Source organism: Haliaeetus albicilla, chromosome 9 (genome assembly GCF_947461875.1).
Source record: "Haliaeetus albicilla chromosome 9, bHalAlb1.1, whole genome shotgun sequence".
Lineage (NCBI taxonomy): Eukaryota > Metazoa > Chordata > Aves > Accipitriformes > Accipitridae > Haliaeetus > Haliaeetus albicilla.
In genome coordinates, this window is record NC_091491.1 from 31,623,907 (window position 1) to 31,649,976 (window position 26,070).

Sequence of the window (26,070 nt, forward strand, 5' to 3'; positions counted from 1 at the left end):
TGCAAAAAGCATTGCTATTTTCTTCTCCAAACCATAGTGGAGGCAGGCTGATACTATGGAGAAGCCCATCAATCCCACCATCCATTCAGCACAGTAGTGATATATTTCCCTTTCCCTGTTAGGCTTTTGTGAGTACATTAACGTACAACAGTGCAGGTGCTCTGGGGACAAGTGTAGTCAGATGGGCAGACACACTTCCAAAATACACCTTTAGCGTTTTTTCACGTCATTTAGGACCCCATGTCCCAGTGATTTTCATTCAAACTTTTAAGAAAAAGGATTTCAAAAGCTTCTAATCATTCTTGATACCTCCATTTCTGAATGCCAAGCTTAAGATATTTTAAAAGCATATCAATTTTGAAAAAATGCCAGAATCCCACAACCGCTGACAACCAGGCTCCTTTTAGACATCTCAACTTGTGTAACAGAAAACAGAGGCAGCCCAAATCATTACTTATTTATGAAAATCTTGGCTTTGGCCTCTTAAAAGCCTGCATCACTTTTGAGAACTGGACTCAGACACTGCTGAAAACGTTGCCCATAAAAAAACCTGTTTGTTGCAATGAACAAGTGCTTTTCACCGTACACAAACCACACTCGCTAGGTAGCAGTGATGGTCCTACAGTACCATCAGATGGTCCTACAGTGCTGGATTTGAGATGTAATGAAGACATGAAGACTCCACACAAACAAGAACCAATGTTAATTTTTGAGCTCTTGAGCACCCTCTCACTTCTGCCCACACTGTGCTTTGGTGTTAGGACTCTTCAAGGCCACCAAAACCAGCAGGCAGCTGTGACCTGATCAGGAAAGATTTGTTTTGTTCACGGAAAAGGATCAGTGCAAGAGACAGCACCAGGCCATGGGAGACATTAGCAGACTGCCATTGCAGAAAAGCACTTCCATCTAGGAACAACGGGACAAAACAGAGAGGCTGTTGGATTTGCAAAGAGGTGGTGTCCAACTGCAGCAGCAAGTGCAATCTGCCAGGGCTGAGATGCAAACCAGAGCCGTAGCTCTGCTGCGCATGGCAGCAAAGGGCTGCATTAGCTGGTGTGAACAGTCTTCTGAGCTCAGGGTGGGAAGAGGAAAGGGCACGGACGAAAGACGGCCTCTGGCAGGTGTAGACCCCCCTGGAGTGAAATCATTACCGAAGTCCACAGTGCTACAGCTCTCAGCTATTCTGACACAGCTTTGTGGTCATGCATGCAGCCATCTGTTTGAATGGCTCGTGAGGCAGTATTTCCAAAGCTGAGAAGTGCAGCCCCATGCAGCTCACTGATACCATGCAGGAATGCAGCCACAGGTCCACTCCTAGCCTACCTGGGCATATTCTTGGTGCCTCACAGCTAAGACTTCCATGCACACATGCTTCTCGGAGAAAGAAACAACACTGAGCTCTTCAACCAGCCCCCAGGATTATATGGAACATTTAGGCAGGAAGAAGGCATATCTGATAGCATATTTAAGTCTACCTAGAGAAAACAAAGCAGAAATCACACTTCATTTCCCTTTTCTCCTAATTTGGGCTCACACATCACTAGAAATGTCAAGACTAAGCTGTTGGGACTTAGGAGCAGAGCTATTTTGTCAACTCATCCTGGCTGGCAAAGAATCTGCATACTACAAGGTCCGTGGTGGAGCAAATTCAGTTGAGTCCTTTATCAAAAAAGCAAATGAAGACTCTTGGGTATAAGGGTTCCTGCATGGATGGCCTTGTCCTAGCAATTTGCTATTAGCAATGCTGAGTCAGTCTGGTGGAAAGGAGTAAGGTCTCCACATGGTAGTGTGGGGACAGTACTTCCAGCTAACAGCAATGACTGCTAAAACTGATGTATATATATGTGTGCTTATTCCAGCCCAGTAATTTTACTCCAGGTAACAGGTTTCCCACCTGAGGAGTCATTTCTATTTAAGTCCCAGTGTCTGACCCAACACTAGCAGACAGACAATTTGTGGTCATCTTCCACCTCCATTGCTCCTTGTGTGGGACTGGAACTGGCAAGTGCCAAACATCAGTCCCAACACTTGTGGCTCTTCCTCACCGTGCAGTCTGACTGCTCGGCGTGCACGCAGCGGTTTTGTGATCCCTATCGCTACAGGATGAGCCTGTTGCACTAGACATCCAATACCAGTGAAAGGAAGCCACTGGGACTGGCTAGAAACAAGGCAGATGGGAGTGTGGCAGTAGCACCCTGGAGATTGACAAGTGTCCAAGGCTGAGCTGCAAGGATGTGACTTTCCCCTGCCACATGCCTGCTACCCGACCTTACATTAACAGTGCAGAGCATCATTCTGAAATCAAGAAGTGAAAGGCAGGTCCTCCACACAGGGCTGGAGAGGAAACCAGCCGCGACGGCTGGGGGCGGAGGGCACCCGAACCGTGCTCCCACCGCCTGGTACTTCCCATTGCCAGCACCAGTCCTGCTAGACCTAGAAAACAACTGCCACTCAAGCAGTAAGATTCACCTACACTGCTGCCGCCTCCTCCCACATCCTTCAAAAATGTAAAACGCAGCAATAAAACTCAGGCAACTATCAAGGTTTTAAGAGCAGAAAGCAATGAGGGCACTCAGCCTTAAGAGCTAAACAGGACAACTCTGCACTCTGCAGAGTTATTACATCCAAAGACGACTATACCTTACTCATTGCTAAAAGCATCTTGGAGTTTTATTCTGACAGGTTTTCAGCCCCTGGCTTGACATCTCATATGAAAGAACGTGAAGCACCCTCAGACCCTGGACATTACCTCCATACTGATTCAAAGAAAAAAAAAAAAACAAACCAAACAAACAAACCAGTACCAACCAGATTATCATCATTCCTGTTCTGGTAGCTCCCTAGTCGTTCTTTAACCACCTCCCAGACAACACGCCTTGGTCCCACTGAGCTCTCATGGTCTGCCACGTTGATGGTGCCGAGCTGATGGCAGAGATAGGTTGAGTGATGCACAAACCAAGAATATCTGGTTCAGTAGCTAGGCTGCACAGTGCTGGGGACGGCTGAAGACAATGTGCATCTCAATGAATGAGCTTAAAAAGCAGACTGGTCTTATGGACAGTTGGGGAGCGTGAAGACCACACTGCTGTAACTCAATTGCTGACTGTAAGCTGGCACGCAGCTCCCTCTCAGCTACCCTCTAATGCATTTGTTTTGGCAGTGGTGGTATTTTCTAATTGTTTCCCCGTTAGACTTTTCTCTTCCTCTTTCTCCCTCTCTCATTTTCTGTTATGCATTTGCTGCCATTCGTTTTTGCTATCTGTGCCTTGACAATGTTTTCAGCAAGTTCCCTTTTCCTCGTCTGTTCCAGCCCCAGCTCCCTAGCCTCTATTAAATTTAGCTTAACTACTTTGTGAGATCATAAAAAAAGAAAATGAATTAATCTCTTTTTAACAGCTGAAGCTAAACTTCTGGGTTTGCTGTTATTTCCCCCCCATTTTTTAATCTGGTAAAAGGCCAAGGGCAAGGCATAATGTAAGGTACAGTGGCTCGCAGAAGGCCACAGCCCTCCACCTCTCTCTGCAGACTTCTCCGTGGTGGAGCACCCTGGCTAATTCAGACAAAGCCATCACTGCTCCCTCACCATTCCCTACAATATTGCCTGGTTTTCGATCAGAAGCTTTTTTGGAGCAAAACAGATGAACGTTTTGTGATGTGGACAAAGTAATCAAAACAGCACAGGGAAACTTGGGCTTATAACCAGTCCTCTTACTCTAACCTTACTCTTGCGTATGCCACCACCTCTGCATCACTGTGGTTCCTGCACTCGGATGAGAACTTCCAAATAGGTAAAGGCAGTGCTTTTGTGGCTGGTCAGCAAACACAACTAGCAAACTCGTTTCACTTTTGTCTTTGAGGTGTTTCCTTCTAAATATGTTATTTCTGCCAGTTCTACAGTAAATAGTTTTGTTTTCAGAAGCTTCTAACTAGATGTGGGATGTGGGGGATTGCAGAAGTCAGTGGTTGCAAGAAGGCTAAAGTCACTGAGAAACCCAGCCAATAAAAGGAATAAACTGTATTGGATATTGCAGGCTTGAGAGAATGAAGGAACAGGTAAAACACATTGAAAGGAGAATCAAGACGGATGGCCTGGGGGAACTCAAGATGCAGGACCAGAAAAAACATCCTGGCACACTGGCAGAGAACGTGGTGAAGTGGATCTGCTCACCCTGGCTGTCAGGGACGGAGCTGTTACAATAGCTGTATTAACCATTTCTAAGGGTGAATACAGCAAGCTCCCCCTTCAAGGGTAATAGCGGATGGAGTGAAAAACCATCAAACCCAACCCGATCACTTTGGTTCTTCAAAAACAGTCGTCGTCCCCCCACCCCCCTGCATTGGAGAATAGTGAGTCTCACCAGCCTTTTGCTGGACAAGCCACCTATTGCTGCTCCTTGGACGCCAAATGCAAAGGGCCTGATCCCTGTGCTGCTCAAGTCACTGGCTGGACCACAGAGCTCTCACTGAAAAGTTAAACTGTAGGTTAAATCTACAGTTGCCCCCACATTTCTGCTCCAAGCAAATCATTTGTCAGGCATGGTTTGCATTCAGTGAGCCCCTTCCTAGCAAACCTGAATAAATGTAGCCACCCAACACTTAACACAGCCAGGCTGAACAATCTTTGTCATCAGAGCCCGCGTCCCTGGGAACCCTCGCAGAGGGACGGCAACCTCTCGCTTCCCCATCAGTGCCACATCTCCCTCTGTCTCGGCTGAAGCCCCCTGCATTTCTGCCTGCCGCTCACACAGCCATCCTCCTTGGTCACCAGTAACTCAACAGCTCCGTTCCTGATCCGGCTGCTACTAGCTTTTCCTGTGATTCCTTACTCACTCTGGCAACACTCCTTTCCCAAATTCACTGCCCCACCCCAGACAAAAATCCCCTAAATCTTCCTTATGTCACTACTTTGAAAGCCCATCTCATCTAGCCCTTCTGTACTGTGCAGGATACTGAACTCTGCCCACACTATCACTCCACAAAGCTTTTGTTGAGCTAAAGAATATTTGTTAAAAAGTATACATAGCCTCCACTGAAAGAATACAAGTATTGGAGAATCCACCACAGCATTAGGTAAATTGTTTGGGCAAGCAATTAAGCACCATAATTAAAGCTTCTCCTTTATGTCTGCCTTGAAATTTATCTAGCTCTGCTTCCAACCATTGGATTTTGTTACGTTCCCTGTCATCTGCATTACAGACCTGTCTCTCTTCCTTACACAGATCCTTTCAGAACACAGCCGGGTCATTGGTTAAATCAAATCTGAACATTTAAATTAAGTATCAATTAAACTCACTGTAAAGAGCAGACTTCTCCTGATTCATTCATGTATATTTACTATGAACTCTCTTCAATTTTTCAGCTACCTTTTAAGAAATGGTGGATGCTAGCATAAGATCATTTTTTAAGAATGGTAACTTAAAATGGAAGGGGTAAAATGATGAATAATATCAAAGACAAAAACCAGACTGAAATCAGCTGTGGCTGCCTGAGGTTCTGTTATACTTCCTTCCTTGGAAGCATTAGTCATCACCTACTTTTGGAGGCAGAGGATAAGACTGGACTAACCATGATAAATAACATTAAAAGCAAAGAGTGAAATCACACTGCATAAATAAGGAAAACAGTGTGCTCTGGTTCTATCATTAGGATGATCTTAATGCCTTAAGTTCAGAAAATTCTAACCATGAAAGAATATACCACAGCAGAGGAACTGGGATCCACGAGTCCCAAGATGAGACCGCATTATCTAAAAATGTCAGACCAGGAATATCAACAGAAGATAATACCAGGCAGTAATAAAAGCCTGACAAGGTTTTTTGTTCCTTTTTTTTTCTTTTTTTTTTTTTCCTTTAAAGTGTGGGCATAAGTGCTTGTTTTTGCTTTTAATTACAGGATGCCATTCACCTTTGAGAAGCAAAGGTAAAACAAAGAGGGTTCCAAGTCAATTTAGCCTCACATCAGATAAGCAATAGAAGGGTACAGTATCAATTTGTCTGCTCTTGAAATTGTTAGTACATTCATCTCTGAGACAGGCTGGCTTTTCTGTGATTAGACTGTACCCAAATAAATCTTTATTTCATTTTCATATTTTTGACATGGACCAAATACTCCTTGGATGTTGATGGACTCTGCCAAGACAGAAGAATTTGTCCCCGAGTTAATTAAGCTAATGCTTCATAGTGGGTAGCAACATTGTTTAACAAAAAAGGAGCAACAACAGTCTGTGCTTCCAGACAGTCTGCTCTGTCTTCCATCCCACTCCTTCCTACATCCACTGGCTTGATGTAGGTCCATAATGTTCTGTCTTAGTATCAGCCATGCACAGTTAACCATCACTCCTAAGGCCAAGGGACTGACCAGATACAGGGAATCAGGATCTTGTTTTCTGACAGTAGATGCAACTGGAAGCCCTATTGCAGCTTCTCCCTGATACCATTCAGGAACATGATCAAGATATCCCCCTCCCTGGATAACCCAAGTTTGTGTCCAAGGGCTTACAAAAGCCATGTGTAGAAAGGCAGACCGCATTCCCCCCACTCTCCCTTCTCTTCATCCATGTAAGAGAACTCAAAGAGAAAACTTTTGACTTCCCTTCACCTTCCAACTGAGTTTTAAAGATCAGCTCTAGCACTGAACCAAGGGGACACCCTTCATGATGCAAAATCATGCCACACATTGCCCCTTTCAGTTAGAGGTACAACCTACAAGACTGGATGTTTTTACTCTAAGTTTATTTGTCTTTATTTTTTTGCCTGGAATTCCCAAAAGTACAAATCCAAATGCTCTATTACAATACAGTTCTTTGCTTTGTCCTCATCACCTCCACTCCACTAATTAGCCAAAAGCAGTAATTGAAGCTGACCAGAGAGATTTGCTCTTTACAAACTCCCAAAGTTGCTTGTTTCTCTTGGCACTGTTCCCCTTTAAATGTTAAATGAATTTATTTCTCCATTTATGGCCAATGGTCTCTAGCCATGAAACTTTCCTGCTTCTTGTGGCCTCCAAAAGAGGATATAATGTCAAAATTCTGGTCTCATTAGAGGTCTTTAACCAAACATAAGAAGTGCCATAGGTACTCACAAACTCAGCCGAAGCTCTCCTGGGACGTCTTTCCCATGTGGTACTACTTATCCTCATGAATTTTACATCATATGAGAAATTATGTGATTTGGGGAACTGGGATTCCTTTTGAACTCCCTTAATCAGTGCCGATCTGCACAGCATCTCACCAAATTTAAGTCCTGTAATACTAATCAGTCCAAAGCAGCTCCTCCCTCAGACCCTCCCAGCAGCAAATTGACTCTGGCCCTTTAGTGCTCCTCAAACGTCACATCAGCAACCAGGAGAACCACAAAGCTGCAGGAACAACTCTGATCACTGGGAATCCTGTGCGTGGGGCTGATGTGACCCTCATCACTGGTGAGCAGTGGAGAGCTAACAGGAGTCAACTGAGCCACCAAGTGACTCTGAGATGTGATGAAGAAGAACGGAACATGCTGTCACCTCCAGTGACTGCCTTCTTGACCATATGCAAACTTGATGCACATGGACTCCGATTCCTTGTAGCACATCTCTCCCTGAGATCAGGTTTCTTTGCTTGCACCCATTTTACACTGTTTATGGATATTTCTTGATGCTTTGCTTTAGTCTTTCACAGCAGGTGTCAGCTGGTGCAAGTTTAACTCTCCCTCTCCCCCCACATCCAGAGTTTCTTCCAATTGCCTAGACAAGGCAGGGGTTTGTATCCTCAGCTCAATCCCCTCTAAATAAATAAATAAATAAAAATCAAAGTCACTTCTTCAGTTAAGCAGGGCTGAAAGCATTCACCAGTTTCCTGCTGTGGGACATCACTAATGTAATCACAGGAATTAAAGGAGAAAGAAGCCTAGTTAGAGCACTGTTTGTGCCGAATTATTCCTCGAAGCATATAATCTAGTATCTTCTCACTCTAACAGCTTCAATAAAATTTCCATGGGATCCTCCAGAATACCTGATTTAAATTCAAAGTTCACCCTGCTTTGAGCAAGGGGTTGGCCCAGATGACCTCCAGAGATCCCTTCCAAAATCAATTATTCTTTGACTCTAAAACCCCAGACTTCCAGCTGTGACTTCATCTGCACTCAGATGGGTTTGCAGCGATATAGCTGTATCCCACTTAAGATAAGGCAGCAATATCACCTACTGGCAATGCAACATTATATTCCTTATTCTCTAGTTGCAACGGTCCGCAAATGAACACAGCAGGTACCCATTCTTTTAACTAAATAACCAATACTTGGAAAATAACTTTCTTTTTTCCTATGGTGGCTGCAACCACACTTCAGGTTTCTTTGCCAGCAGATCCACACCAGTTTGGGATGTGACTTTCGTTTTATGTTCTGAAGTCACTACAACTTCTACAGTATTACTCAGACACAACAGGAAGACACCAAGTCCATTGTGGAAATTGTAAAGACATAATGGTAAAGAATGGTCTCTCTGCTACAAAGACACTTAGCCCAGGTTAACATCACCATGAATATAGTTCATCAGGTACCAACCCAATATCACATTCATTCTTACACCAAAACCCTGCTGCTGGGACAATTTTGGTATCAACCAAAAACTTACTTTTTCTTAACTTTCCTTCTTAGCTCATTTCTCTTGTATCTGCTTCAACGGTGGAAAAGATAGAAGGGCAAACTAAACATAAAACTTTTCTTTCCCAATATAATTGCATTAGTAGTTTTGGGATTAGATGCAGGCTATTTGAATTTGACTGCTGCTGCAAAACACACACATAGAAGCTGATGAATGAGATCTTCCTTTTACAGCCATGTCACATCCTGGTGTTAGATGACAAAGTAGGCTTTAAAATCCAAATAAATTGAACTTGACTGGCCCATGTGCATTGAAACAAAGAGATAGTACTGGCTCCCTGGAGATAGATAGATCTATCTATTCTAATACAACTCTAATGACCGCATTACAATTTCACCAGAGAGCAGGCTGATTCTTGACTTCTGTGGTATGAGACAATCCTCAGCTACTCCAAACATAATCATATTGGATAAAACATTAATCCAAGGCCTCAGCTACTTGTGGTCACAACAAACCCCAGGGCAATTGCAATGGAGGAGGTAGACCTGGTGGCCAGCCCAAAATGCTTACTCAAATACAGCAAAGTTTGTGGTTGAACCTTAAGAGCTGAGCCAGGACGTAACTCCAAGCCAGACAATTTCTTCCAATTCTTAAAGCTTCTCTTCCTGATAACTTAACCTATAAGTTTGTGAAGGTGCTGCTGCACAACAAAGAAAAGCTTGAGATGGATGTTTCAGAATTTTGTGTATAAAATGAGAGAGGAAATATATTAATAGGGACAGCAAAAGAACAGGCAGAATAATGGAGAAAGGTTATTTTGGGAGTCCCAGACCACGAGCTCCCTTACACAAATACTGTTTTCCTGCACACGATTTATTTTCAAGATCCCTCTGCCAAAAGAAAAAGCTGCCTTTATTCCTTCCGTGCCCATATTCATTGTCTTCCCTGTAGCACAGCTCAGTACTTGGCATCCTACTTCAGCAGGGCACTGCCAAGCAACATAGTGCTTATCCATCAAATAAAAGGTTAAGGGACTGGACTTCTCAACCAATGGAGACATACTGGAAATCAGGCCTATCAAGAGAGTCCCACATAAGAAAATCAGGACAACAAGAGGAGGCAAGGTTAAAGCTTATTGAGCAAGCCCAGGCTGTTTGGATGCTGATGCTGGCTGTAAACAAGAAGGAACCGTGCAGAACTAACATTCAGCTCAGCAGTGAGATATCAACAAGACCCCAGTGGGACCAAATGGGACCATGGCAGCGTATTGACACATAGATAATTGTATTAGCTTTGCAGAGCGCTGTGTATATATGTCTCAGCATGGGGAGAAACAGCAGGGATCTGAGCTTAGTGGGAAACTGATACAGAGTGAACAAGGAAACAGGGCAGAGCTTGAGGTCCTACCCAGCAAGGCTAGTATGGGTGTAGGTGCGACTTTTATTTATGATGGGTTCCCTGCACTCCACTTCTCTTCTAAAATAGCTGTGACTGCAGGAAGAGTCAGCTGCCACCATCCTTGGAAGAAAATGTATCTGCTATCAGCAGTCTGAACCCCAAGCCATTGAGAGGATTTCTGTGAATGGAAAAAGGAGCTGCAGCCCAGAATATGGGCACAGCATGGGCCCCACTCAAGAAGGATGCGAGCGCGGGGCCAACGCCACTATTACTTTCTTGTGACACCTCAAGGGGCTGGCAGTATGACCCACACTTTGAAACTGTGATGCCTAAAAAGCAAGCAATTAAATCAATTAATGGCCAGGATCAAAATCTTTAAACCCTGATTCTTTTCCTCCCACCTGATCCACTTAACTTTTCCTCCCCCAGATCCCAAGCTGTCCTGGAAGTCACAGCCTTGAGTATGACAAATCCCTGGATGATTTCTCCTCCTTCTTGAGCACTGTACCAACCTGTGCCTCGTTTTTGGCAGCTCAGCCCACGGCACCTTGCAAATAATCAGGGGAAATAGCCCTTTTCCTATGGAAAATCCTATATCCTAACATATAGAAGAGTGATTGCTGCCAGATGGCTGGGAACTGATGCTGTGGAGAGTTTGCTAATGGAAGCAAGATATTTGAGTGCATGGAAACTGTAGGGAAGGAAATACACAGACCCCTTTGTATAAACAGTCAGAAAAAAGACTACATTTCTCTGAGTTTCACAAGAACAGGTGATTTGACATGATCAAGACATGAGCACCCCAATGTATTCTAGTCTCCTTTTTGCAGCACAAAGCAAAAATAAAGATTTAACTGCTTCCTCCTTTAAGAAGCAGAAAGCCTACAGTATTGTCAGGAAAGAAAGAGGATCTCTGCAGGTTACCGAGTCCTGCTTTTAGCAGGAGACTGGACTACCACCAACACCAGATAAGGCTTGCTGCGGCTTTGTCCTTGAAAACCTCCAAAACGGAGAAACCCCCGCTACCTGGTGACTTGTTCAAGTGTTGCACTATTTTCCCAATGAAAATGTTTTTTCAACTCCCCAGCTGAATCTCCCGATCCACTATGCTTGTCCATGGCATTTTATTTTGCCATGTGGACAGAAGCATTCGGCTCTGTCATCTTCGTAACGTCCCTCGCAGTAGTCATAGGCTGCTGTTGAATCACTTTCGCCTCCTCTCCATCAGAGACAGGACACAAAGCTCCCTCAGCCTCTTCTTGTAGGCCATGTGCTCTAGGTCCTTGACTGCCCCTCTGAACCCTCTCCAGCTCTTCAACATCCCACTTCAACTGGAAGACTCAAGACTGGATAACAGCTTCACCAGCAGGGAGTAAGGGTTGAACAACAACTCATCTCAGCCCACCGTCCAGGCTTCTCCTGAAGCAACCCTGTATCCAGTTTGCTTTACTGGCAATGACAGCACACATCGGACTCATATTTGACCTGGTGTTCACTGCCTACTCCAGGTCCTTTTGTCAAGGAATAAAGAAGAATAAAAGGCATATTTTGAGATGATGCCTAAGCTGGAGGAGCTCCAGAATGCCCACAGCCAAATAGATAGGAAGGTAAGGCATAAGGTGATATCAGCTACCCCTATGCTATTTGCAATAAACACAACATAAAGCTCATTGAGATGACAGCTGTTCAAAGAGGGGTGTTGTGGAAGCATGGGGAAATGGGTGAAGAGGAATATTAAGAGCAAAGGCAAGCATGCCGTGACACTGGAGCACATCAAGATAAAGCTCTGTTTTAGTAACCATAGAACATCAGTTCTGCTCTGAACAGAAACTTGCGACTGAAGACAAGTGTTTGAGATTTGATTTTCAATTCTTCTTTGAAACTCATAAAACCACCGAGCACCAGCCTAGGAAACTGTTGCTCTTCCCTTTTATCTCAGTGCCCGTTCATTCAAGAACAGTGATACTCAAAGCTCTGGGAGCTAATTCCTCAGCTGGTACAAACCACAGAGCCAACAATGAATTTAACACAGACAGGCACCCACACTGGCCTTGCGCTTTTGCTAAATAAGCTCATCACATTAAAAAGCTAACTCCAGTTGCTCTACCACTATCACATTGGTGTCTTCTGGTTCTGACCACCCAAATTAATCATTTGTTCCGCTTCCCACAAATCAATATGAAGTTTTGTTGTGACAAAAGAGTTTCCATACTAGACTGGCCACATCGGTTCCATAGATGTGAAGTGGCTCAAATCTGACAGTCTCCAGGAAAACATTACAGTGCTCATCTATCTCCACTGCACCTTCTCAGAAGAGAGTGTGGGGGGTGGTAGAAGAGAGGAAATAAATCAGGAGCAGAGGGAATTTTTGGAGGGAAGGAAGAACCAAACTTTTAATGTACCTAGAGATAGTGATACACTGCTGCGTTTTAGCCACTGCTGGCAACCGCTTGTGTTCTGCTTTTGAACTACACTAGGGCAGCCGGGTCATGCAGCTGGTAAGTGCACACACAGCTCAGTTAATCAAATGCCCTCCAATGGTTGCTACCACTATTTCACAGGTCTAAGGCAAAGCATGTTCCCACACACAGCTAAGCGTCTGCAAGGCATTTCAGCATGCCTTTGCCGTGTAATGCACATATTTCTCTTTCAAAGTAACACAGCTGCCAACACCTTAATCATTCCATGGGGACCTTCAACCCCACCAGCCCCTTAAGTGCTTCATTACCTCCAGCACACTCCTGCAGAGCTCACATCCCAGGTGAGCTGTATGAGCACAGCTCTCTGTCAGCTAAAGCAAGCAGACAGAACTGCAGGAGATCAGAATCTGGGCAAATCAGGTCTAACAGCCCATCTACCATCACTCTTTGTTCCCGCAAGTTTGGCCTCGTTTACTGCAAAATATCTAGGACAAAAGGCAAGACAGCAACAAGAAACCACCTTTGAGACTGAAATTATTGCATGTTTCTTTTCATGAGATCCTGTGGGAGAGAAGATGCTTGCTCCTCTGCATGGAGTCTCTAAGGGGCTATGGAGACCAGCCAAATAACGTTAACTGAGGCACCTAAGTTGCGTGTACATCCCCAAAGCTTTCTTGTTTTTAAGTTAGAAACTGCTGCCTCAAGTCATAAAAATACTATGTTTTGAAATTGTATTGATATGTTCTTGGCACAGAAAAAAAAATAAACTGCAAATGCAACCAATACGGAAACTTGAGCTGCCCTTTGTTTCTGCTGGACTTAAAACACTAAGGGGAAAACCTAAGCAACAAATTAAATTGATCCATGGAAAGATGCAGTCTGTTAGGACTGGTACACAGATATCTATTTTGAAACTAGCTCGAGCACTTGAAGGCATAACCTACCCTTTGAAGTTTCTAGGTCGTTCCCATCAGGTTCTTTGAGATGACACTGCTGGAGATGCCTTGGAAGTGACTCCTCAGGATGGCAAGTCCCTTCTTAAAGCAAGCTACCTCAGGGCCATTTTTTGTGAAGCAACACCACTGGGGAACAGCTTCACCTGCTCTCTCCACACCAGCTCTGCCCTCCCTCCTCTGCAGCCCCCTCTACAAGCCATTGCCCTTCCAACTGAGGTTATGATCTAACAGCTCAAGATGATAAAGGATGGTTATTTAATCATGCAAGGAACATGAACATATGCACATAAGTATGCATACACATGTGCATCCCCTTGGTTTTTTGATTCTACATCGTTTGCTCGGGAAACTGGTAGAGGGGAAGAATAAGGAGAGAAACCAACAGTTGCTCACATGGATCAACACTTCCAGGCTCTCTCTTTTGCAGCTCATCTCACTCATACTTGTGGTTTTAACATGTGATTCACATTAGGCCCCTCTGCTTGCCATTTGATGGTTCTGCTAAACAGATGTGAATTTATTTAGTCACAGAGCCTCCTCTTTACACTGCCTCTTTGTAGAGCAGATGGGCTTTCTTTTTTCCCTGTTCTACAATATTCAGATAATGATCATACCCAGTGCACAGGTTTGCTTGATGATGTCCTATGAAAAGGAACAACACATGAACACAGACATGATCTCACAGGAGCTCTCTTCAGCAGCTAGGACACACCACGAGAGGCAATGGTACTCATGGAGAACGCCAAACTGCAACACCAGCAACCTCTAGAGAAGCCCAAGATCTCAGGGATCCTTGAGGCCAGCCCCGTAATTTCAGGCAAATGAGTGATTCACGCTGAACCTAGCAGGGTCCAGAAGACAAAACTCCACCAACCGCCCATTGCAAAGCATGTGTCCCCATGCGAAAGCTCTGGTGGAAGAGCGAGCTGAAGGGTAAGCTCCTGCAACATTCATGGGGACATGAAACCATGTGCATCTCCTGGGACTCCTCAGCATGGTGAAATAGCCTGGAAAAGTTATTCGCTCCCTGTGTGGGCATTCTTCTTTCTGCACTTAGAGTGCATTTGGCAATGGATGAAGCAGAACTGCACAAAGGCCCTCTCAGAGCAGAATAAGACTGCCCACAGGAGAAGTACGCTCGGAACAGCTATTGCACTTTAAATTCACACCCTGGCTTTGTTTCGCAATACTCCCCCTGCGCAGAAAGGCCCTAGGCTTCGGATTCAGTTTCTGCCCATATCATCAATAGCTGAGCACTGCTCCCATCCAAGGGTAGGATATGGCCTATACAAGAGGCCAAAGTACAATCTGGGAGGAGAAGGATGAGCTTCACATTTACTTTGTGCTATCCCATATGTGGATGCGCCTCTATATTGCTTTAGTAACTGAACACTGATGACTTCACCCTAGCAAATGGCCCTGCTATGTGGGTAAATCATCTCTGCTTTACCACAGAAACCAAGCACAGGATGTGTATACATGGTACACACAAATGTCATGCCCACACCTGTGCAAGAATCTAATCCGTTTCCAAAAGCTGCAGCCCCGTCCCCCAGTCACAGCTTTGCCCTCCATGCATCGCCCACCTGTTACAAAGATGACCTCAGTTTCTAGGAGAATCTACTTAGGACTTTCATTAACTCACCAGAAAAAAAAAAAATTATATATATATATATATATACACACACACACACACACTTTAAATGTGATTATATCAAAATTTGGGTTATCTAGAGAATGAGACTCCAAGTTTCAGAAGGGAAGCAAAAGTGGAATTCTCTGCTTGAAAGGCACTTGGGACATAGCCATTAACACTCCTCCCTGGGCACCCTAAAGCTGAACATTTACAAGAGCAGAAAAATATGTGTGGCTTTCTTTTGGGTGTATATGCATACAATTAAGCAGTATTAAAAAGCTAGTAGGGTATTAGGCAGTAAAACATTTTCAGTAAGAGAAGACTGAACTGAAGAGGACAGCTGAGTCCTTGCAGGGCAAGAGGCACTTCCAGCTACAAAGCACCTCGTGTCTTCTGAGAGTTTTTTCTTTCTTTTTTTCTTGGCAAGTTCTGAGCCATCACGGTGTAATTTTCACTCCTATTAATGACCATGCTATCCAAATATTTTGTGTATGGACCATACACCAGCACTTCACTCTTTTGTACATCTTAAGAAGCAGTGACAAAGCAAAACACTGTGAAAGAGAGACTTTCATAAGCATAAAGCAAATTTATGTGTCCAATTCCCAGAGGCTGGTTGCCTAACCTTCAGTATGAGCCTTCAATAACTTTCTCTGAGCAGCTGAATGATGTGCTTGCTTTCCTCCATGTAAGCAAAATGAAATTCCCTCCCACTTCACCTCACCTGCTCTGCAGACCTTGTGGGGCTGGTGCTCCTGCTGGGGCAGGACCGACGACGAGACAGAACACGGCATCGGGGAATAGGGCTCCCCTGCCATCCCTTTGGGCCACGTAGGAAATCTTTCCAGGCGTCACTCTCCATCTGCATCCTCCCTTCCCTGTCACCTCGATCCAGACACTGGGGACAACATTTAGGCCCTTCTTTACAACACTTTGAGCTGAGAGACAGAAAGTGTTCTGTAAGGGCTATCCCATTGCAAAGCTGAAAGGCATCCAAAATGCAAAGTACAGATCTACAGATTTCAGTGGAGGGTTAAAACTGAGGGAGAGTGGAGCTATCTCAGCTGGCGAAGGCTCATGATGGATAGCAGTGAGCTGTTCAGAAGAAAATTAAGAAAACATTTTGAATGCCCTTCTAAAAAGGAACAAATAGGTCCAACACTCCAACAGAAGGGGATTTTTTGCATCTCTGAATGATAGCGCTTCGCTTTTATGGCCTGCGGCTGCTTGGGAAATTCAAAGCTATTTCTCTGAAGAATTCACTTGGACAAGCTTTATGGCTTTGATCAGTTAACTATTTTTTAATGCTAATCCACCCCAGTGATATTTGTCCTCCTTTTCCCCATGTGCGCAGAAGCACAGACACAGACAAATACTACACAAAAGCAAACATTAGCCAGATGAACAGCCAGGAACAATGACATCCAGAGCCCATAACCAAACACCGACTTCATTCTGTTTTATTCTTTTCTATTCTAGCGGCTCAAGATCCTTTGTCCCAGTATGACCTGCTAATGGAAATTTAGGAATCAAATTTCCGTGCCCAGCAGGTATAATGCTCACACAGTGATTTGGCCACAACTATTCTCACTCAAGTAAAAAATTTAAATAATTTCCCCTAAAAGCTGCAACAAAACGTGTAGCTGAAAGGCCTTACTTGAAACTTAACACAAATCCCTGCAAGTAGCCCAAGTGCTGCCCCATCCTCCAGATGAACAAATAAAGGTGCAGAAATACTGATTTGCTTCCATTTATGGAGCAAAAATTAAAAATGAGCCAAGAACAGGACTGAAGTTACCAGACATCCATCATGTCACTGGAATTGCTCTACCCTCCCCTGCAATCTCAGGCTTATAACCTGAGCACCACGCTAAGCAAAACTCCATTTACAATCTCAGCATATAAACTTGTCTCCTTGTTCAGGGCACTGAAGTCTAACTGTGTACCAGGAACACACCGAGTATCTAAGCCAATACTCAATTATCTGTCATATTAGTTTCACCAATATGACATCCTATGATATATATAGCAGCCACTACACCAAAAAACCCCCAAAACCTGAGTAAGGGACAGTCCCTGCTCTGCAGTACCTTTGTGATTCAGGCTGCTATCTAAACTTTACTTGCTGTCTTTGGGTAACAGATTCAGGCAGTATTTCCTGTGGCAGAGAATTACACAGGCTGATTACCCTCTGCGGAAAAGTGAAGAAATCCTGGAAGCAATTTTCTGTCTCAATTGTTCCCAGAGTGCAGTAACAATCTTTTAGCCCTCTTCCTATTTTCTGCTCAATGCCATCCAGGCTCAGCGGGCAGAATCCATCACCACGACACCTCAGGTCTGGGTACTGCAAACACTCACCCAGGTGAAACTTTACACGCGAGTAGCCCCACAGACTTCAACTAGCGTCAGCCTTGAACTTGGCCACAAAGTTTTTAGAGGACAAAAAGAACGGAATGAGATAAGTGAGAAACTCAAAAGTACCTGGGAAACATTCAGTCCTAGGTAGGACCAGGCTTATCTCAACAGCATAACACAGATAAACAAAGTGGGTTTGATGCACATTTTTTAACCTAGCTCTTTCAAAATTCATTACCAGATTTGTAAAGGAAATTAGGAAAGAGCAGCTGTACCTAAGAATTGTGCATCACAGGTAGAGCTCATAAGACAACAGATCATTTTCTCAAACTAAAAATTTCATTACCATGGAAAAAGAAAAATAAAAAAAGGACAGATATTTTCTATGGGGGAAAAAAACCCCCACACCATTTTTAAGAGAAAAATATAAATGCTGATGGCTTTCTACCAGAGCCTGAAAGCATGCCCATGCAAAAATACCATCCCAGCGCTGACAGCATTTGTAGGTGTGGAAGGCTGCTTTCCAGCTTCTGAATTGCCCATGTAGACCACACAGCCCAGGAGGCACCACCGTCCAGTGCACAGGGGACTCCCAGGCTGCACGGACTGAGGAGATGTGGTTTGGCTACAAGACTCACCCACAAAGAGGGGGAAAAGACTGGGTACGGCATACCAGTCCACACCCCTGTGTGTACGCTGCAGCAGTGACTCCAAATACAAGTTGTTCAGCATTTTGACAACAAATACTTTTCACCCAACTACACGCCCACACTCAGAATTAGTCAATCAGAACCTCATTTTCCACCCAAGAGTTTTGATAGAAAATTTTCAATTTGCCCTAATCAATGGGACTTAAGCTTCAGTCAAAATATTTTCTTGAATTGACACCATCAGTGCCAGAGTGGGAGAATAAGCTCTTTAGATAATGTGCCTCCACAGGCAGGTACTGACCTTTCAGTTGCATTATTACTTTTTCTAATAAAGGTAACATTTAAAATATTGTTACTTTTCAGTCAACGCTGTTGGGAGAGAGGGAGGGAAGGCGGCTGCGTGCCTGCTGCAGAATCGCACGGCCAATCTTAGTATCACTTAATTTTCAAATGAGGAATTTGGTAGTAAACAACCTTTTCCTTGTACACAAACATTTTTAATTTCATGCCCTGCTAATCATACATCTGTTAGAGCTCCTTTTCCATCCATTGCAGTACTGATAACAAAAGAAAAATCATCGCGCTAACAATGTGGTTTGTCTAAAATGAAAATTGAATAATAATCAATTTTCCTCTGTGGGATGAGGGGACACAGCAAGCAGCAATACTCACTCGATGAAGGTGACAAAGACACAGTTTGAAAAGTGATGCCTTCACACTGGCCCTGCCGGTGGCCCTTGCTGCTGGCAGCCCCTCTTCCCCAGCACATTTGTGTAAGAGCCTTTTGGGGGCTGGTTTCACTGGACAGCTTCTCTCGGGGTTCCTGGTGGCCCACGCCAGGCACCACCACCAGCAGAGCCTCTCATGCCATCATCACCGCACCCACCAGCCATCTCTTTCCCCCCCTCCTTTCCCCTCTATTTTCTCCTCACCTCCTCTATCGGCAGGATATTACTATGAGATATGCTACAGCAATACCTCCACCTTCCCAAATCTCTTTCCACTGATGAGACCCAGCAGGCCTCAGTGTACCAAACTTCAGACGTGTTCAGTGCCCTTACCCGTGCCTCCCACATACGAGAGCTGGCAAACGTGTTACTCAAAAGTGCACTTAAATATGTGATTACACCCCTGAAAACCAGTTATCCTCTCTTCAATAATGTTAGTGAAAGAGTTGAGGTTGTTATTTAATAGACATGCCCAGCTGAAATGCCAAGTTAATCAGGCCCCAAGAAATACCCACAATCAAGAAGACCATTTGATTTAAGGAAGAAATTTTTTACTATGTGACACTGGAACAGGATGCCCAGAGACGTCTCAGATGTCCCATCATTGTAAATGTCCAAGGCCAGGTTGGATGGGGCTTTGAGCAAACTGATCTAGCGAAAGATGTCCCTGCCCATGGCAGGGGTGTTGGGCTAGATGATCTTTAAAGTTCCCTTCCAACCCAAACCCTTCTATGATTTTATGAGTCTAAGATTTACTCTCTTGCATTGCCCACAATCCTCTTTTCTGGACTGCTGATACACAGCTTTTGCCTTTTTAGACTCCTCCTATTCCCATAGCTGTGCTGGGCCAATTCCAAATCATAAATATTGCACTTGTAAGACCTACGCAGCAGTAACTCTGTGAGTTCCAATAAACAATGGGAATCCATCTGAAGCCCCAGGCAATGTGGCACAAAGACGTTATGAGCAGAGGTGCTCCTACACCTGAGACTCCTCTCTGGCCTCCAGTCTTCATATTAGCATGCCAAACGCTCTCCTTCCAGAAGCTAAAGCACAGTTATCTACATAAGCTCTCCCTTGACTTCATCATGAAGTGCAGTTGTTTGAGTAATCGGCTTTAAGGAGACTCGTGAGTTAACTAATATCAATTCTTTACTTCCATTTTGCAGATAAGCAAACAAAGGAACAACGAAAAAGGAAGTATCCTGGTCTAAATTCACAGAGGGGAGTTCAGGGCACAACCACACTCCTGAACTGGCTCCAGAGTAACCAAAGCCGCTGGGGAGAGGACCTTGGCATCCCAGCCTCCTGCCTCCTCCTCTTCCAGGAGCAACACCAACCCTGCCCCGCACAACCACCCCTTCAGCATATCGAGGAGGCACAGGCAGCCTTGAGGTCTTTATTTCGCTTGTCCCTTCATGCCAAAGCTACAGGGATTAGAAATGTTACTATATAAGCCAGCTTTTTATTACTCAACAGGCAGTTTTCCCCAGCTGTCCTAAATGCACTTATGCCTGGATGCAGCAGTGCCGCTCAGACGGGGTGTCACTTCCACCGGTGCCGCTCTCTGAGCCCCAGCACACACAGCCAGCTGGCTTTGGGGATGGCAGCATGCTCCCAGTCCCACCAGAGCTGCTACCATGCACTCAAACCAGTGAGGTCCTGCAGAGCAGCTACTCTGGGGAGCAATCCCCAGGTTGGTGTTGGGAAAGATGTTTTTAATCCCAAAGCAAGACGTGCTCTCCTCACCCAGACTATCCCTCCGTTTCCCTTGATAAAAGAGAGCTGCTTGCATTACAACACTCGGCAGTCCATGAAAACGCTACCAGGCTGCGTTTTCCATTACCACATGCCTGCGTCCACATTATGGCCATATATATCGAAATCAGAGCATCCCACCTCCCAGTCACAGCAGGCTTGGGGCAGACACCGGGGACAGAAGGTGAAGGTGATCCAAACTAGGCTGTGCCTAAGACTAGGTGACCACCATCAGCATGAACACAGGCATTGATACACCCCATCTGTCAATACACAAAAGCATTCAGCTCTGGATTCTTCCAACCTCTAATCAAAGTGCATTCAGTCAAACAACTCTACCAGAATTAACAGTGAAAAGGGAGGGGGAAGGAATAAAAAAAGACTTTGTTGAGCAAAAGTACTCTGAGACACATTTGATGTAATAGTCATATGATTAACAAACTGTCATATCAAAGTTTTCGGCAAAGTAGGAACACTCTGACAGTTCATATTTTAAAAACTGACATTTTGATTCATTACTGTAAATAGCACTCTGTATTAAATATTGTGACAAGGCATACAGTGTATTTTTTGAGCTCTATAACATTTAGGAAGTACTGGATTTTTTTAATTTTTTTTTTTTAAAGCATGTATAATATCAAAAGCAGTTAAAGCAGAACTCCAAGAAAGCTTCTAGAGGAAAGAATCATTATTTCTGAAATAACCTACTTCTCTGCCGTCATCTCAAGCACTGCTGGGAACTTAGGCCCACAAGGATCTTAATGTACTGTTTGCATAATAAAATAGGGAATTGTCTCGCAGAACAAAAGAGCTATAAGGAAAGTGGCTACATTAAATAATGTAAAATTACTCACTAGCAAATCATCCTGAAGTTGGCGTAAGAGGAAGAACACTAAAAGGTGCTGAATTACCACTCAGAATATCTGAGAGTGCAGGTTCATAACCAAGATAAACAACGTGACATCAAATGATTGTCCAAATGTGCATTTCTTATCCCCTCAGTCTTTAGCCACATGTTTTGCCTCTCCTCTGTCTCACCACTCACGTCTCTAAAGGATAAAAGTGACTATACGGGCAGAAATGAGGGTTGGGGACACACGGACACAGCAGGACCACCTCTTCTAGCAATGGTACGAACTCAGGCTGGTTGAGCCTGCTCATGGAACCACCCCCGAGTTCAGTTATCACCCAAGCCCCCCGACACTCAGAGACCACTACATCCTTCTCAGCAGCTCCGTTTTGTCTAGACCAGGAGCTCTTACAGACAGGAGATGTCTCTCCCTGGGCAAGGAGACCTCAGCCGGTCCCCCAGGACCCGCTGAAACCCGAACACGGGCAGAGAGCCGCTGCCAGCGCCCGCAGCCCAGCACAGCCGTGCCCATCGCAGCCAGAGGCAGGGCAGGCAGCACTCCCTCGCTGCCAGGACGATTAGGAAGGGCTGCCCAGACAGAGCTGTCGAGGACTTCTCCTTGCACAGGGGTCCACAGCAGGGCAACTCGAACTGTAGGGATGCTGTGAGCCACCAGAACCGACCCACCAACCAAGACCGCTTAATCCCTTTACCACTCCGCGCCAAGTTCCTCCCAGCTCGTGGATCCCTTTCCTTGGATCACCAGTATCAAGGCAAACAGGACTGGGCCCAGAAGCAATAATGCAAATGTTTTGCATTTCCCCAAAAGCAGCCCACGTGATAGAGAAATTAAAAATAAAAGCTCCAGCTAACACAGAAAGACCTTGATAGAGCAGCAGAGGAAAACCAGAGGCTGCCTAGCCTGTTTGCAAGATGCTCAGGTGTTACCAGGACTGCAGTCAAGGGCTGTAGAAAGAAAAATGGTTACCATTATCATTACTTGCAGCCAGCTGCAAGTGGAGCTCTGGGCTCAGTCTACTGAGAGAATGGATATGCTGCCATAAACACGAGCTTGAAGCCTAGTCCGGGACATGGTGAGGCAGTCACACGCACCAAAGATGGATCGCAATGCTATTTTAACAGGGGTCTGATCCAGCACAGCCTGCATTTCCCCAGGAGCAGCTACACCACTCCCATGCTGGAAATCTCGTGGATGCGTTTGCGTGCCAGCAAGTGTGGTAGTAGTAGCGGTCTAGCCAGACATCCAAAACGTATTGGCACCACTATAATTTGTCCATTCACCAATATGTTTTCCTAAAAACGCCCATATGCTTTTCCTGCAGTTCCCATATGCTTTTGCAAAGAGAAACAAAAACATTTTGTTAGTTGCAAGCGATTGATCGCCACATATTTCACAGAAGTCAAGTAGAAAAAACAACAACAAAAAAAGCAGTCAGCTGCTTCCCCCTCCCTTTCTTCTCTGTTCACGGAGGGAACTGTGAAGAGCAGGAAAAAAATTCAGCCCACAGCAAAATACACACAGAGCTCATTTTTTTGCACTGCAAGATATTCTAGGAATTACAGGAGGAATCTTCATTAAAAACAAGTTATCAAAGATCTGGCAGCCAGCGGCATACCAGGCAGTAATTCAGCGTTGGGTGTTCGGCTCCGTGTTCGGTGCTAGCCTGGGTCCTCACCACAGGTAGTGCAGCCCACAGGAATCCGGGCTCCCGGAGAAGCACATTAAACGAGCCTGGGGGTGGGGGGACAGTGTGATAAAGAGGTTACAGCCTTTCTGATTCACAGGACAGCTCATTTGATGTCAAACCTATCTATACCCGAAGGCATAAAGCCCCCTCTCGTGGGTAGGGCTTCCCAGGGAGGTACCGCCTTGCTAATGCAAATCCCAAAGCAGCGAGCGTGCGAGGCGAGCAGGCAGGCTGCTGGGTTCAACTGGGAGCAGGCACGTGGGTGTACAAGTATGCGTGTGTCAAGGCTGGAGCATGTGGGAACTGTAGCTGTTTAGTTAGAGACTCATTAAGAAACGCGGCAGACCCAGGGCCAACATTCAAAGAGGAGCAGTGTGAAACATTTCTCTGGAGAAAGATTAGCGCGTGTTCTCCTTTACACAAATAAAATTAAAGAGAGAATCGTAATATGGACAAATCAATTAACTTCTGAAAAGCCAAGGGCACTGCATACAAGAGCAGACGAGGGGGGAGGAGCTTTGTTACAGGGACACTGAAGCCGGGCACAGCCTTTCTTCCCTGGAAAAGAAGTTCAGCTATTGCTGCATGAAGTTCTGACGTTAGCCCTGTCTTCATCACACTCACAAGAACACAGCTGCTTCCTTCCCAAAATGGCCATACACATACCTGTATATTGCTATAACCCTATGCATGAAGAGCTTGGGATAATCTTTGTGAAGACTATGAAAAATACACAAGGGTAGACACCAAAGGACTACTTCAGTGCTTGACTTGGTAGTGTCAGCCTTAAGGTAGGAGTTTGAGGTTGACCTTCTATATAGGACACCCCGAACAGCATGCACCCTTCTACCAGAATAAAGACTTCCTGTGACACAGTCCCACATTCTACAGTTCTCCCACAAATTTCACCAGGAATGCTCTTTCCAAAGTTGGTGTTTTCTTACAATGATCTTATCTCACGCTAAGCCTAATGAGAGGTCAGATGCAATAGGTCCAGAGCCCAATTTGCCACAGAAACAAAGTTGAAAACCCAGTCAAGAGAAGAGAAATCAATCTCTTGCACTGGACACAGCTTAAAAAAAAAAAAAAAAAAAAAAAAAAAATTGTCGGAGACAGCTTGCTTGGCAAGATACATTTTATGTTATGTTTTTGTCCTGAGAAGAGTTGTAAGCACCTGAACATCTGACTTCACCACTCACAAATACATCTATGCTGCTGCTTAAGCTTTGAATGGGAAGCAAAACTAATACTGTCTGATCTAGTTAACAGTCTATAAGGATGGGCTTCTTCCTAGATTTCATATTTACAGCAACCCACTGGGACAGTTTATTAGACATAGCCAGGAAAGCTGCCACAGAAAGAGTGAGACTAACAGAAGAGCTGCCATTAATCTTCCATAACCCAGCAACTGGGAAGACTAGGCCTTGAACCAAATTCTACTCTCCTGCTATTAATCTCCTGTCCTCTACTTATTAATCCCTGGTCTGTCTTTGTCTTTCAACATTTATTAATGTCCCCAACTCTTTGAAGTAAACAGGATGCTGAAATCTCATCTCCAGCTAGCCATAATTTACACGACAAAAAAAAAAAAAAAAAAAAGACCAAAAAGAAAACCACACAAAAAAAACCAAGAAGAGGGTAAAGGAAGAAAGGAAGGATGTGCATTGTGTATCGAAAGGGCAGAATGAAAACGCAGTTATATTCAGTGACACAACAAGGTAAAGAAGCACTCCTGAATTTGACGTGCCGTACAGACACCTTATGATTCTCAAGTCAGGTAGCATCAAGGCAAATGAAGTAGCTCCGCTAGCCAAAACCACCATGGTAGCAGAAGAACAAAACCCAGCATACACCTTTCCACACGGCAACGGTTTGCTCTGGTCCCACACTGGCTGGCAACGCAGTCCCCAGTGCTTGCACCACGCGTGGCCTTCTGGTGCTGCCACCGGGCTCCGGGAACCACCACCACAGCAAAGACCGCCCAGAGCCCCTGCACCCTCCTACGGCACGTGTCCTCCTGGGGACCTTCATGGCCACTGAGCAGTTACAGACCAGCTACCAGCTCTCCCTCTTCATTTGTTATCCACTTCTCAACAGGGCTGCTCGCTGCTTTCTTCCCCCAGTTGCCGTGAATTTGTAGCACGTCTAGCACCTCTTTTGCCTCCTGGGATGGTACAACTGAGAGAGGCTTGAGGACAGACCTACTGCCCTGGCAGTGCTCCTTTTTTTCAATCTTAGCCTTGCTGCAATCGAATCATCGTATCACGGGATGGGCACAAAGCACAATTCATGTCCTACATATAATCTGGCAAGGGACTCCTACAAGAGTCTGGGGTAGTTTATTAGGGTGATCCTTAAGTCACAGCTAAATACCTCCAGTGAATTTGATGGAACTGGCAATTCTGAAGAATGAATTAATTTGCTCCTCACATAAATTTTTATTCAGGTTATTCTTAAAAGGCTTATATATTTTTCTGCTTTTGTCCACTGAAGCATGGTTAGATTAAAGCTAGTAATACGGTCAGCTCTCCATCATCAGCTGGGAGCGTATCCAGGCTGCAGAAAGCCACGCCATGGACAGGCAGTGAGTTCAGGTCCACAAGCAGGAAAGTCTCCTTCAAAAAGGAGTCAAAGTATTATGGCCCACAGCACCATGCAATCACTCCCATACAACACTCCCATTCCCAGGAGGGCCTGCACGTTTGCTGCTTCCAGATCTGGACCCAGAAACAGTAAAACCACTTCGAGCCTCACGGGTTAGCCTGGCCTCCCACCACCCCGGGCTTTGAAGGAATGCCCATCATTTGCTGAACGACCGAACGTGGTCTCAGGGTCTTCCCACTCTCTCTAAACTCAGCAGCTGGCAAAAGCCCTGGGACCTGATCCATTCCTCACCTGGAAGCAAGGCAGCTGTGTCAGGCACTCAGACAGACGTACGGACAGGCTCTTCCAAGGGACCTCTGCAGGTGCAAACAGAAAGGTCAGAATCAATGTTTTGCTCATTGTAAAAGCAGAAAGTAAATCAAGCTG

At 45.0% G+C, this 26,070-nt stretch overlaps 1 protein-coding gene across 10 annotated transcripts in view; it reads right to left on the reverse strand.

Moving 5' to 3' along the window:
• The window catches only part of LPP (LIM domain containing preferred translocation partner in lipoma), a 353,044-nt gene that overhangs the window by 223,551 nt on the left and 103,423 nt on the right, over positions 1-26,070 (reverse strand). For 7 of the 10 annotated variants that reach the window (XM_069792421.1, XM_069792425.1, XM_069792422.1 and 4 more), the window contains one exon: positions 25,936-26,000. The exons of the other annotated variants lie outside the window; for them this stretch is intronic. The gene's annotated coding sequence lies outside the window, so the exon portion shown is untranslated. The remainder of the gene's footprint in view (positions 1-25,935; positions 26,001-26,070) is intronic. 10 annotated transcript variants of the gene reach the window in all.